General features: G+C 49.1%; 1 protein-coding gene across 4 annotated transcripts in view; it reads right to left on the bottom strand.

Moving 5' to 3' along the window:
• Positions 1-14,539, bottom strand: part of SLC8A3 (solute carrier family 8 member A3) — a 123,196-nt gene extending 108,657 nt beyond the window's left edge. For all 4 annotated transcript variants that reach the window (XM_084892696.1, XM_084892697.1, XM_084892698.1 and 1 more), the window contains exon 1: positions 14,001-14,539. The gene's annotated coding sequence lies outside the window, so the exon portion shown is untranslated. The remainder of the gene's footprint in view (positions 1-14,000) is intronic.
• Positions 14,540-15,400: the final 861 nt, after the last annotated feature.

Genomic DNA, 15,400 nt, shown 5'->3' with positions numbered 1-15,400 from the left:
GCACCTTGTATCAGGCACCTTCATCATCCCAATGGGCCTGCAAAGTTCCTCCTCATTCAGGGATCTCCAGGCCCAAAGAAATGGAAGCTGATGGAATCAACATAAAAAAAAAAACCATTGAACGTCGATACATGTTTGGCTTCAGGAATGTCCTGTGACTGTGAGATCAATGAGGCCAGTGAGAGTTCTGGGCGCTCCAGGGAGACAGCAGGAAGGCTCTGGACTTCAAGCAAGGCACCAGAGTGCAGTCTCATCGCCATAACTATTTGTTGATTCAATAGTCCAGACGATGATAAGCTCTGGAGATGCAGGTCTCTGCCGTGGAGAAGTGCAAAGAAAAGTACAGAAGATCAGTATCTGAATGTGGGTTCTGGGAGTCATGAACACTAGCTGAAAGCATCATGGAGGTGGATTTCTCATGTCTATTTCAAAGAAGAACACAGTTTCGCAAAGAAGAAAATGAACTCATGGGAGGTACTGCCCCTATGAAATACTGCTACCAAAAAAATAAAAAATAAAAAAAAATAAAAATAAAAAAAATAAAATAAAAGCTTTTTTTTAATCCTCACCTGAGGACATGTTTTTATTGATTTTAGAGAGAGAGGAAGGGAGAGAGAAACATTTGGTGTAAGAGAAACAGCAATGAGTTGCCTCTTGTAGGTACCCCAACCAAGGATGGAACCCGCAACCTAGGTATGTGCCCTGAGGGGGAATCAAACCCACACCCTTTTGGTGTATAGGACAATGCTCCAGTCAACCGAGCCACCTGGACAGAACTAAAAAGTATTTTTAAAAGCTCCAAAATATTGAGATGAACTCAAGTCCTAGAGTGACTACAAGAAAGCCTGGTTCTGCCTACGGATTTGTTCATTGGGCACTTGCTATGTGCCCATCACAGTTGTAGATTCCGTGAGGATCATTTCTGCCTAGATGTGCTCCCATATTTATGAGTGCCAACGGTTTGACCCACTCGGATCTAGCTGCCGGAGATTCACATTATACCTCACATCTAGACTACTATAGTAGCTTCCCCTCTTGCCCCATCTCTTACAGTCTACTTGCCACAAAACAGCCAAAAATGTCTTTTAAATGTAAATCTAATAGATCATGCCATTCTTTGCAACTCCTCCTCCTGAAGAAACTCCCACGCCCTTACTGGACTCCTAACCCACGGCCCTTAACTCCTGCCACTCCGATGGAGGTGGAATCCTCTAAGTTTCCACTCCGATGGAGGTGGAATCCTCTAAGTTTCCAGAATACACCAAGCAAGCACCTGCCCTTGGACCTTGGCACTGACTGTTCCCTCTGCTTGGAACACCCTTACAGAAAGATCGCCGTAGGTCACCTTTTCAGTTGCATTCATGTCTCAGTCGCCCCTTTCTCAGAGGCTTCCCCCACTCCTCTGATCTAAAGGTGATCCTGTGTCTGCTCCCCAACACTGTCACCACTTTTCATATCACTTGCTGAGCTCGTCACTGTTTCTACTTGTCCACTGCTCTGTCACAGAATACAAACTCTATGATAGAAGGAAACGTGTCCCTTTGCTGACCACAGTATGAATGGAACCAAGCAGAGTGAATGCCGGTACTTGTCGAGCGGATCAATGTTAAGTCTGCAGGATTAAGTGTGGACAGATGCACCTGTGAGGGAAGACTTCAGAATTGCTGGGAGAGGTCAATGGTGAAAGCCAGACCTCAGACAGCAGGCAGTTTTGTTCATTCAGCAAATCAACAGGACCACATAGTCTGTGGGTGGCAATTCTGAGTTGTTACAAAACACAATTCCTTCCTCTGCTGCAGGCCTCTCATTGGCACCTTTTCTCCACAGTGTGTGGCATAATGATAACCCATATTTATAGTGCATTGTTAATTCAATAAATATCAAGCAATTCTATGTGCCAATCGTTTATAAAGGCCTTCTCACTCACATGATTTCATTTAATCCTCTTGTAAGGATCTTCGTACAGATGAAGAAACCGTAGCTCAGTTAATTGCCAAGAGTCTCCATGTCAACAATTAATGGATCCAGAACCAAGCTTTGGTCCCCTGGTTGCCAGAGGTCTCCTTCCACCAGGCCTAAAGCAGTGTCATGTCAGCAAGGACCAGGAACAATCATCCCCTGCCCCTACAAGGAAATCAGGCTGGGTCAGGACAACCTTAGGGGGCACTGTTCCTGACCCTGCCTGTTCCCCAGAGGGAAGCACCTGGGCCCTAGCTCTTGTGGTCACCCATAGAGAGAGTGCCAACACCCTTCTGCCCTGTTACCCACCCAGAGGGCAGCTGGTGATTAGCTGCCTTTATATTCCTTTTCCTCAGCTCATTCTCCAGGAGCTTGCTTTATTTTAATGCCATTTAATTTCTCTTAATTTTTAGGTGTTGAAATAACAGGATTAACTTATATCATTGCCTGAATGAAGAACAAATGGATGCTGGCAAGCAGTCAAAGTCACCTCTCTGAGACATGGCTAGGGTATTTTCTGGTACAATCAACTATGAGGGTTCCCTGCACCCCTCTTTCACAAGAGTGGGTAGGAGCAGATGCCTAGGGTTCTCAGCAGCTCTACCACTGAATTTGCTGCTGTGCTCACTCCCCACTCTTCTAATGATTCTCCCTGAAGTTGATACTCTGATTAATTCCTTCTGAGAGCCTGGAAGCACTGGCTCAGGATGACTCTTCCAGCCGGTGGGCTGGGCCCCTGGATAACTACTGAGCAGAGTGGTTCCACACAGAATCTACAGGGCTCTAAATGCATCCTTCCTGGATGGAAAAGAAATGACAGAAGCTCAGAAGTAGAGGCAGGACTGGCTGGAGCCTTTGGGGGCCTAGAGCACCACTAGGCATTCTGGGAATGCCTTAGAGTGTTGCAGTGGGGGAGGGCAGTGACTCCACATGGCAGTGCCAACCTAGGGGCATCAGGGCACTTAGCCAGCTTGGGGTCCCTCACCCTCAGACAGTCAAGGTGGCTGGGCATGTTGACCATTACAGATCCGATGGGACAACAGATAAACTGGGAGCTTCAAATTGCAGGTAGAAGGTACTATTGGCACTAAAAGTATCTTAGCAGGAGGCAATCCACTGAGTGTGGAACAAGCTTCACCATACAGAACTGTCAGGCCAGGGAGGTTGCTTAAAAGTCAACACATCCAACATAACCTCTTTGATAGATAAGGAATGCAAGGCCCAAAGAGCATAAGTGGGTCTTGCCTATGATTGTCAGGAAAGATAAGGACTAAAACATAACCTTCTCACCACCAGTTCAGCGCTGTTTCCGTGACACCTCGTTGCCTGTTCCTCGCTTGATTTTTTTACTCCACCACTGGCCTCTTTTTTGATAAATGGCATAGACACCCCCTGCTTTCTTGACCTTGTTTCACCTGCATCAAAAGTGAGGCAGGAGAGAGAGAACCAAGTTGACAGTGTAGGTAAATACCTGTACTTGCCACCTCCCACAACCATATCAAAATTACAACTAAAATACAGAATCCTCATCCAGAACCACCAGAAAGCTGACTGAATGAAAGTCCTACTAGAGAAGTAAAGAATAAAGCACACTAAGACTGGTAGGAGACTCAGAGGTATGGAACGGGCTGGCCTGGGCACCCACAGGGGTCACTATTTTAATTGGGAGGGAGATCGTCTTTGGAGGTTGCCCAGAGGAGCAAGGGGTCCCAGCCTCACACCAAATCCCCAGCCCAGGGTCCCAGAGCTGTAAAGAGAAGTTCCTATGGGCAGTAAGAACTATGGGCTGTAAAAACCAGTGTGGATTGGGGCTCAGTGACATAGAGGCTGCTGGAGACCCAGCTGCTCCTCTTAAAAGGCCGGCACCACAAATTGAACTTACAAGGTCCTGCTTCCTCTGAGCTCCAGTGCTAGGTGAGGCAATGGGGGACCCAGACACATATGAGGAGAAACTGGACTGTCTGGCATGGGGGCAGGAACTCAGGGGTGACTTTCTCCCAGAGGTGCTCACAGCAGTCATTGGCCCTATGCTAGTACCTTCCTGGTCACAGGGCTGAAGGGCAGCCATTTCTGTTTGCTCCGCCTTGGTGATTCCCTGAGACCTCACCCCACCCAATTTACAACCCCACTCAAGCTGCTTACACCAGCTGCTCAGGCTAAAACCTGTCAAACAAGCTGCAGCTGGGACAAAGAGTCCCAAACCTATCAATAAAAAGGCCCAAGACCCAGCACCAGGACCAGCCTGCCTTGGTTCACAGCTGGGTCTCGTCTGGGCACTTCCAAAACCCCATACAAAAAGGAGGAATCTACAGATCTCTCTTTAGCTCTGATGGGTGGCCCCAAGCATTGGCTGGATGTATTCTTTCCTGGAGACCCAAAAGCCAGTGTACCCAGTGGTCAGTGTCAGACAGACCATACCAGATTACAGCTCTACACATCCATAAGCGACACACTCAAGGGGCAGACTCAGTGAGCACAAAAGCCCCACTGAAGCAAGACCTGCTACATAGGGAGACCAGCAGCTCTCCCACTTTATTAGCATCTGGTCCCCTCAGCCAATTGGCCTGGAGATAAATTCCTCCCAGTGACACCAATAGCAATCAAGTCTCAACTACAACAAAACTGTGCATACAGCCCACAAAGGGGTACACCTAGAGTGTCCACCTCAGGTGATTGGGGAGGTTGAGCCACTGGGCCCTATAGGACACCTAGTACACAAGGCCACTCTATCAACTCAAGGAGACATAGCAGCTCTACCAATACATAGAAACCAACACAGGGAAGCAGCCAAAATGCATACAAAAGCAGACAAAGAAACATGTCACAAATAAAAGAAATGGAAGAAAGAAAACTACTAGATATATAGTTCAAACCACAATTATAAAGTTATTCAAGAATCTTCTAGAAACCTCCAAGGGACTTAGTGAGACTTTCAAGAATCTTAGCAAGAATGGCAAAAAAAAAAAAAAAAAAAAAAAAAAAAAAAAAAAAAAAAAAAAAAAAAAGGAAAAGGACCAGTCAGAAATTAAGCATACACTGACTGAAATAAAGAATAATATTTCAGAGTTCCACAGACCACTGCTGGTCCGTGAGGTCCTAAAGGTTGGCGACCACTGATTAAAGGAAGCCTTTGGAGCAGCGGTTGCCAACCAGTAGTCCTCGAACCACTGGGGTCCATGAAGTCTGAAAGGTTGGCGACCACTGGACTAGAGGATCCCAAGAATCAAATCAACAATTTGAAATATGAGGAAGCAAAAAACACCCAACCAGAAGAGCAAAAAGAAAAAAGTATCCAAAACTATGAAGTCAGTGTAAGGAGCCTCTGGGACAACTTCAAGTGTACCAACATCTGAATTATGGGAGTGCCAAAAGAAGAGAGAGAGCAAGATATTGAAAACCTATTTGAAGAAATAATGACAGAAAACTTCCCCTACCTGGTGAAAGAAATATATGTACAAGTCCAGGAAGCATAGAGAACGTCAAACAAGAGGACCACACCAAGACACATCATAATTAAAATGCCAAGGGCTAAAGACAAAGAGAGAATCTTAAAAGCACCAAGAGAAAAACAATTAGTTACCTACAAAGGAGTGCCTATATAACTGTCAGCTGATTTCTCAACAAAAACTATGCATGCCTGCCCTAGTCGGTTTGGCTCAGTGGATAGAGCATTGGCCTTTGGGACTAAAGGGTCGCAGGTTCAATTCTGGTCAAGGGCACATGCTGGGGTTGTGGGTTCCATCTCCCCAGAAGGGAACGTGCAAGGGGCAGCCAATCAATGATTCTCTCTCATCATTGATGCTTTTATCTCTTTATCCCTCTCCCTTCCTCTTTGAAATCAATAAAAATATATAAAAATTTTAAAAAGAAGTTAAAAAAACAAAAAACTATGCAGGCCAGAAGGGAGTGGCAAGAAATATTCAAAGTGATGAATATTTAACCAAGATTATGCAACCCAGCAAAGCTATCATTTAGAATTGAAGGACAGATAAAGAGCTCCACATACAAGAAAAAGCTAAAGGAGTTCATCACCGCCAAACCAGTATGATATGAAATGCTGAAGGGTATTCTTTAAGAAGAGGAAGAAGAAGAAAAAAGATAAGAAATATGAACAACAAAATGGCAACAAATACATATCTATCAACAACTGAATCTAAAACCAAATGAATAGAAATCTAATGAACAGAATAAACAGGTGAATAAAATATTATAGAATCAGAGGCATGGAAATGAAACAGACTGAGGAATCTCAGAAGGGAGAGGGAGTGGGGAGCAGGAAGAAATTAAACCACGATCTTATATGCATATATGCATTACCTATGGACACAGACAATAGGGTGGCAAAGACCTGGGGTGGGGTGGGAACCAGGTGGAGGGGAGCTATGGGGGGAAAAAGGAAGGACATTTGTAATAATCTCAGCAATAAATATTTTTTTGAAAAGTGAGGCAGGTTACTACTCATTTATTTGCTCCTTTATTTTCCAGTGAATACCCCATGTGTTTCAGGTATCATTGCAACAGGGAGTAGGGGAAAGAAAAAGCACTTGGTCCAGGAGGTGGGGTGAGCCCAAGCAAAAACAACAACAAATAACCTCCTCCCCCACATTTCAATAGGTGTAAGGACCACATGAAAAATAGATGCTGTGCTCTCAAAATTCGGAGGAAGCCTCCCCATCAGGAAGAGCCGTTTGTATTGGACAGTAACGGGCAGGTGGGTTCTCAGTGAAAGGTACACCGTGAATAAAGCACAGAAGGAAAAAGGCCAAGTTTACCGAGGTGCCCCATGGAAAATGGAAAATGTGAGACCAGACATGGCGTGGTGAGCCATGCCACGGAGGGCCTTGAATATGAGCAGTTGGGACTGCTGCAAATATTGGGAGGCCCTTCAAGGGTTTGTTTGTTTGTTTGTTTTTTCTGGAAAATGACAAGCCTAGAAGGACGTTTTAGGAGAGGAATCCTGTAACAGGCCTGAACATTAATTGGAGGGGGAGGCTGAAGTTGGAAAGATGTCAGAAAGCTATTTTTATAGTATCATAGCAACTACTTACTACAGGTCAAGAAGCATTCTGCAACAGAATAGCTGCCAGGTGGTACACACACACACACACACACACACACACACACACACACAGATGCTGGCTGCTTTAATAACAATAATTGCTATTATCGTCATTATTATGTAGCAAGTCACCAAATCTATACTCAGGTTGTAGTAAGATGGATAGAATGGGAGGGGGAGAGGGGAGGGACTTAACAGAATTAGCAATTCTTGGGGGACGAGGGAGAGGAGTCAGCAATAAACGTGGGGTTTTTGAGCCAGTGTGACTGGAAGTGGGCTGGTGCCATCAGTGAAAAGTGGGAAGTCAGGAGGAGCAGCACCTTAAAACACGTTAGCAAGAATTCAACTTGGGGAGCTGACAGGAAAGCCTTTTGGAGGCACTGCGCAAGTGGCTGGAAACAAGACTCACTGGGATTGTAGAGCTGGAGTGACAGACCTGGAACTATCGGCACTGGAGTAACAGCACACACCATTGCAGGAGATGCTGAGGGCTAATGGAAAAGGGGAAACCGAGGGGAAGGAGAGGATATTGGAGAGTGGAAGAGGCAAGAGAATGAGTGGGACTCAGAGAGTTCAGTGCGAGAGAAGTCAAAAGGGGGAAGTTTTAAGAACTACTGGGCAATCTTCTCTGATGGGGGGGGGAGGGGTAGATTAGATAAATAGATGATTGACAGATAAATAGATAGATGACAGATAGATAGGTCATCAGGAGGAAGTTGTTATGTTTTGGAGAATAAGAAGTCCTTGGTGGATGCCAGTTTGCCAGAGATGAAGAAAAGCGGGAAAGCAAGGGCCTGAATGAATGATGAGGAAATAAAAACGGGTGATTACTCTAAAACTCCAAGAGTTTTTTGTAAGTAAGAGGGGAAAAGAGCATGATGGGGGGGATGGAATTAGACAAGTGATGTTCATTTAGGACAGGGTTTGAGGGCAGGGCCGGGTGGATCCTGAGCACTATGCAGAAGGGGGAGGAAGACTAGTGACAGGGAAGGATGAAGAACAAAGTGGGGAGGACAGGGTGCAAAGGAAGAACATCAACCAAGCTCACACGGTTTGGCTTCATTCCACAGGATGGACATAGCAGTGCGTGACTTTGAGGTCCTCCCCTCTCAAGTGACTTGGGAACTACCACATGAAAGCCAGGGCAGGATGATGGTTTCCAGCCCCACTTCCGGATCCAGTCCCTCACATGGCCTATTGTTCTTGCGTACAACCAGAAAAGCACTATTTATCATTCCAAATATCGATGTCATCCATGCTACTTGGCTCATTCCAAATTACATCCAGGACGAAATAGAGCTGTTTTCTTGGAACTGACTCTGTGTACCATATCTGAATACTCTTGATGTTGGAATTAGCCTTTATTCATTCTTCATATTACCAAAACATAGGCATACACAGACATGTGTGATTCTTCCCATCTAGATATCTTTGCTCAGTTGTATCTATGGATATACATACTTCTTACCCTTCCAGACTCCTTCCCCAGCCCCCAGAGATCTCTTATCTCTGGGGGTTCTCCTTGCAGCCCAGGAGGCCAGGAAGTATGTTTTACACATGCTGGAGCCACTTTTTTCTTTCCCCAGGTGTGACCTGCCCAGTGCTGGGTTTAGAGTGCCCATTCAAAAACCAGACAACCAATCTCACTAAAAATAGTGGAACTTCTCTCAGGTCCACCCAAGCTGTTGCAAATGGTAAAAGTTCTTCCTTTCTTATAGCTGCGTACTATTCTATTGTGTAAATGCACCACAGCTTTTTTTTTTTTTTTAATATAATACATTCATCTGCTTTGTATGCTAAAACAGAAAGGGGGGCACTTGCATATGCATATATGCATAACCCATGGATACATACAATAAGATGGTGAAGGCCTGGGGCGGGGGAGGGGAGGGCGGGGAGCAGGCTAGAAGAGGTCAATGGCAGGGGGAGGGGGAGCTTGGAGAGTGGATGTATATAATATTTTCAACAAAGATTTTTTTAAATAATAAAATAGTAGAACTTCTTTCTAGAAGGGCAACTCTTCTTTGTATGCTAAAACAGAGAGAGGAATCCCCTATCCTCCTTCACAGCCACCAAGACAATGATACACTACGGCTTCTACCACAGCCTCCTAACGCTCTGCCTCCCTCTCTCTCTACATCCCAGTCTCCGCATACTCTCTGAAATACAAATCTGGCCCTGCACTTTGATACTGAAAACTTCCCTTAGCTCCCAAAGGAAATTCAGTGGAAATAATTAACATGGAGTACCAGCCCTTCGAAGTTTGGCCCCTAGAGCTTCTCAAAACTCATCTCCCTGAATTTTAGCCTCTGGCTTCAGTCATTTGGAAGAGTGCTCATCCAATACTGATCCCTTCCCTCATAACACTTTCTCCCCCACTCCACCCCTCCATACTTTCACCAAAGCCAACTCCCACCCATCCTTTCCTTCTGAGATTTAGAAATCTGTTGTCCCTAGGAAGCCCGCCTTAAGCCACATAGAGAGGTGATCTTCCGATATGCTTCCATTGTGCCCAGGATTTACCCTCCACTAAAAGGAGTCATTTTATTTTATTTTATTTATTTTTTTTCCCCAATAATTTTATTTTATTATGAGAGTTCTTGAGCATATTTGTACCTACTATATCAGCATATTTAAATAAAATATAATGATGTGCTAGTGATATATCTTAACATGTTTATGTTCAGTGCCATCATTTTATTTTATTTTATTTTATTTTAATTTATTTATTTATTTATTTATTTTTTACATATTTTCTTGATTTTTTTTTTATTGCCCCCCTCCCTCCCTCCCACACATCCCCTCCATCCCCATAGTTTTATGTCCATTGGTTGTACTTATATGCATTTATACAAGTCCTTCGGTTGATCTATTATCTCCCCCTGATATCCCTACCCTCCCCACTGTAATTTGACAGTCTGCCTGTTGCTTTACTTTCTCTATATCTGTCTCTTGGTTCATCAGTTTATAAAGATCTTTATCATCCACCGATGTGTGAGGTCATGTGGTGTTTCTCTTTCGTTGATTGGCTTATTTCACTCAGCATGATGCTCTCCAATTCCATCCAGGTTGCTGCAAATGATGAGAATTCCTTCTTCTTTATGGCAGCATAGTATTCCATTGTGTAGATGTACCATAGTTTTTGGATCCAATCATCTGCTGACGGGCACCTAGGCTGTTTCCAAATTCTGGCTATTGTAGATTGTGCTGCTATGAACATAGGGGTGCATATATCCTTTCTGATTGGTGTTTCTAGTTTCTTGGGATATATTCCTAGAAGTGGGATTACTGGGTCAAATGGGAGTTCCATTTTCAGTTTTTTGAGGAAACTCCACACTGTTCTCCACAGTGGTTGCACCAGTCTGCATTCCCACCAGCAGTGCACGAGGGTTCCTTTTTCTCCGCAACCTCGCCAACACTTGTCGTTTGTTGATTTGTTGATGTTGGCCATTCTGACAGGTGTGAGATGGTACCGCATTGTTGTTTTGATTTGCACCTCTCGGATAATTAGTGACTTTGAGCATGTTTTCATGTGCCTTTTGGCCTAAAAGGAGTCATTTTATATAGATGGTCATTGCCTGTTAACTGCTGAAATGAATGTGTGTTTATGAGGAAAGGGACCATTCTCTTTTCTTTGCCTCTGTACCCAGCAAATACCTGGCAGAGTAGGTTGTTGTTGAATATTTATTGAATAAACTAGAGGCCCGGTGCACAAAATTGATTTATTGGGGGGGGGGGGGGGTCCTCAGCCTGGTCTGCACCATCTCAGAGACCAGGAGCCCTCAGAAGATGTCTGACTGACAGCTTAGAGTGGGGAGGGGGCCTAAGCTGTCAATCGGACATCTTTAGCTCTGTCACAAAGGCAGGAGAGGCTTCTGGTGAGCCCAGCTACTGGTTGAGTGGCACTCCCCTTGTGGGAGCGCACCGACCACCAGGGGGAAGCTCCTGCATTGTGTGTCTGTCCCCTGGTGGTCAGTGCACGTCATAGTGACCGGACATTCTGCTATTCAGTTAATTTGCATATTAGCCTTTTATTATATAGGGTAACTGATTGAATAAGTAAATGAATGCTTTTTCTTTTGGAGTCAAATGTATTTCTGAACGGCACCCAATATTTGAACCTCTAGACAAAGCAAGGAGACTTGAGTGAAAAGGGACTTATCTTCCATTCTTATCTGACCTTGGTAGCTTGAAGAAAAGCCAAGATGTGTGACAGATTCCCCCAAGTCCAGATTGTGGCAATTCAAACCATAGAACAGTGCCTACGATGACCATCCATGGACAATACCAGCAACTGTACCCAGAGCCTGTATAAGGAACCGCCTTGCACAAAGATAAGAGGACACTGCCTGGGCCTTACGGCCTCAGCCCAGGGAGCAGCCTGGGGGAAGGGAATGTTTTTACAGGGCCAGTTTGATAACTCTCTTCTCCCTTCTCTGACCAGAAGGCTGTGGAGGGCAGTGCAAGAGATGCTAATGTGGAGCTCAGAGGAGCATGAGCAGAGAGGAGATGTATCTCCTCCCTCCAAGTCTGTTTGTTTAATATAACAATACTGAATAAATACTCTACGGTGGGCACAGTGCTAGGCCCTGGGGATACAATGTGAGTAAATTCACCAGCTGTCTTTCCTCCCTCCCTGCAGCTTACGGTCTAAAGGTGTAACTGGCATTATTCAATCACATTCATAAATTTAATGTACATCTTTAAATTTCTTTAAAATAACTGGTTCAGGTTATCCTATATAATCAAAGGCTAATGTGCACATCTACCGAACGGCTATGACACACACTGACCACCAGAAGGCAGATGCTCAACACAGGAGCTAATCCCTGGTGGTCAGTGCGATCCCACAGGAGGAGCACCACTCAGCCAGAAGCCAGGTTCAGAGCTGGCGAATGCAGTGGCAGTGACAGGAACATCTCCCACCTCCATGGCAGCAACTGCCAGCTTAGGCCTTCTCCCTAAGCTATCAGTCAGACATCCCCCAAGGGCTCCCAGACTGTGAGAGGGTACGGGCCATGCTGAGAGACCCTCCCTCCCTCCCAAGTGCATGAATTTCATGCTCCAGGCCTCTAGTAGGTCTATAAAATAAAGGAATCTGCCCCAAAGAAGGCCTGGGAGGCTCCCTGGAGGAGGTAACCAAAGGAGTAAGTCCTGCCCTGCCTTTGTGCAAGGGGTGAACAGGAGGACATTAGACACCCAGGGGGGTTGAAGTTCAGGAGAAGAAACAGCCTTCCCACCTTCACTCAGTTCAAGAACCACTTCAACCAAGTTCAGTTCCCTAGGTTCCATCTGCTGCTCTTCAACCCACATCTATATTCTACTTAAAGAAAAACGAGGCTGTGGTGTGGACTTCTGTGTGGGGACTGCCCATAGGAAATGCAGACTGCAGTGAGAGGCTGGGGGACCCACCCCTCGGCTAGTCACCCAAGCTCTGATCACTCACCATCCTCATTTGAAGAACTGCAAGGCATGAGGGACAAGTTCCTCTCCAACTGGGACCCAGTGCGGCAGGGAAAGAGGAGCCAGTGCGAGGCCAGGTGCCCAGACCGAGGGAACTGACCCCCTATTTCAGGAAGAGCCTGGCGCAGCAGCTATATTTGAAAATCGAGGTAAACAAGAGCTCGGCTCAAGCGGATGGGACACAACAGCTGTGGAAGATTAATCACATGCGGCTGTAAGTCACCAGGTCGCCAGAGGCCCCGGGCTTCCCTCTCGGTGCCCCAGCAGTGGGCCAGCTGTGCTCCTCACACCCACCCCCAACTCCCTCCTCTTGGGTGTTTCTTGACCACCCAGGAGCTCTACACCTTGCTCCCTCCCAGCTGCGGCCTGCGTTTGGGGGGGGGGGGGGGGGCGCGGGGGCGGGAATGGTCCCTAATTTCAGTCCTGCCCAGGAAACAGACCACCAAAACCTTCTGTGTTTGCTTTTCAATCGTCTGAGGGGAGAGAACCAAGGGGAAGGGGGACCAGGCGAGCAGCGAGCCGGTAAATTTATGGCACTGCATTAAAGGCGTTTGTGCTATTTAACCACACTCAAACCCTCCTGGGTTAAAAATAAAACACGGTGGATGAAGACGAAAAGCTTCTTTTTTTCCCCTGGATTAAATGGCTTTCTTTATGTCCTCCAATGGCTTGGGCACTCAAGGGAGGTCAGGCAGGGTCTGCAGGAGCAGATCTAGCTTCTGAATGAGGGCGTGTGTGCGTGTGCATGTGTGCGTGTGTGCGTGTGTGTGTGTGTGTGTGTGTGTGTGTGTGTGATGCAGGGAGCGGGTGGTGGAGGGGTAGTTACATACTTCGCTTCTCTCCACCTGGCCCGGGACCGCCCAGACCACCGCCGTCTGGAGGGCACGGAACCGGAGACCCTCCTCCTCTCCCCGCCTAGGCCGCCGCGGGGGGGGGGGGGGGGGGGGTGCGGGCGGGCGCGCTGGGGTCGCAGTTCCCGACCCGCCGCCGCGGGGTCCGGACGTTGGGGGGCGCGCGTGCCGGTGTGCACGCGGGCGCGCGCCGGCTGGATGAACGCGGCCCCCTCCAGGCCCCCACGCCCGCGGGCACTCGGCGCCTCCGGGGCACCGCACGCCTGGCACAGCCAGCACACACGCATCCGGCGCGCAGCACAGCAGGCTGCTTCCCACTGCGCACCCGCCACCAGCCCGGCCGCACACACATGGCCAGGCACCTCCAGCTCCGCTCCCTCCCTCACCCCTCACCCCTGCTAGACTCTCTGCCAGAAGCGCGCACACCCCCCACCCCCAACACCGCATCCCAAACGTACACTTTCCGGGGCGCCCTCCCCCACCTCGTCAGGCACTAAGACCCTCGGGAAGGCAGTGCCTATGGATGCTCTAGAGACAGAACTTAATTAGCACCATTCTTCACGAGCTGGAGAGCCCTCTTGGGGACACGCTCAAGCCCCCCAACCTCTGCCTCCCCTGCCTCGGCCACCCGCTGCGGGGGAAGGGCAAGAGGCTCACCCGTTACTCACCGTGTCTTCCCGGTCGGTCCCCCCGAGCGGAGTGGACAAATGAAGGGGGGAGGAAGGCGTGCGAAGCCCCCCTCGGCCGGGCTCCTCACCGGCGGCCGCCGCCGCTCATCGCCCCCGCGGGCTGCCCGCCGGCCGCAGCCGCGTCCGGGGCATGTCAGTCGGCCGCCGGCTGCCGCGGCTCGTGGGCTCGCAGCTGTCAGCGGGCAGAGGGGCAGCGCATCTGGAGCGCGAGGGCCGGGCTGGGGCTGGGGCCGGGGCGGGGCGCGTGGGGAGGGGTCCCTCGGCGCGGATCTCAGGAGCAGGGAAAACCCGCCCAAGACCCCGCCGCAAACCCCCGACCCCGGGCTCCGGACTAAGCCCGGGAGAGGCCCGGAGTCCCGGCCGCCGGCTGCAGGGGATCCCTGCCTGCCGGGAGGGGCAGGAAGGCGGGCAGCCGGCGCGTACCCGTGGCTCCGAGGGACCCCCCGGATTGCAGGCGCGGCGCCGGGGTTTCCCGGGGCTGGGAGAGCGCCGGCTCCCCTCCTCGCGCGCCGTCACCGCGAGCGACGTCTCGGCCTCGCCGCGCACGGAGGGGACGCGCGGAGGGGCTGGTTTCTGGGAGAGCCGAGAGCTTTGCCCACTAAGCTGCAGCAAGAAGCCAAATCAAAAAGCCAATCTCTGAGCCCGCACGGCGAGCGTCACCCTATCAGCTGGGAGAGAGCGCGCTGCGCGCAGTGACAAGCCGCGCGTCTGCATCCTCGCCTGGCCGTGGGGGGAATTTTCAGATCGCTCCCCGGCCGGCGGGGTGGAAGTCCAACCTGCACTTCGTTGAGTCCAGAGAGACCTGAGGACGAATGCAGATACCACCCCTCGCCCGGGCCGCCCACCCATCCGTCGGAGCCTGGCGCCCTGCTCCTCCGGGCCAGCGGTGCTTGGGAGACGGCGGCGCGTCCTGACCTGGATTCCTCCGAGTCCCGAGCTCCGGGCAGCCGGCAGGGAGGGCGGGCAACGGGCGCGCGGCACCGGCTTTCCCCTTGTCCTTAGGAGACGCCGTCTGCAATTCCAATTCTGAAATTGAGTTTTCCACCAAACGTCTGTGGTTTTTAAATATAGCAGGGGGACGATTACCCAGGCGGGGTCCACCCAGGCCTAGGGGGGGGGGGGGGGGGGAGGAGTTGAGGAGGGTGGAGGTTGGCAGTGGAGGGAAAATAAAACTCCTTTCCTCTTCCCCCCTCCCACCCCCTGCTGTTCTTGGTGCAGAACTCAGTCTGTCATTTTCTCAACCCAAATCAAACAACAGCTTGTGAGAGACGCTTGGGTGAGCGCTGGTATGTTTTGGTTTGGGGTTTTTAAGGCTAAAAATAAGAGGGGGCTGCCTCCCAAATTGCTGCTTACTCTGAGCCTGGAGCCTGGAAGAGAGA

This window comes from Pipistrellus hanaki, assembly GCF_964339955.1.
Source record: "Pipistrellus hanaki genome assembly, chromosome: 1".
Classification (NCBI taxonomy): domain Eukaryota; kingdom Metazoa; phylum Chordata; class Mammalia; order Chiroptera; family Vespertilionidae; genus Pipistrellus; species Pipistrellus hanaki.
This window is presented reverse-complemented; position numbering and strand designations above follow the sequence as displayed.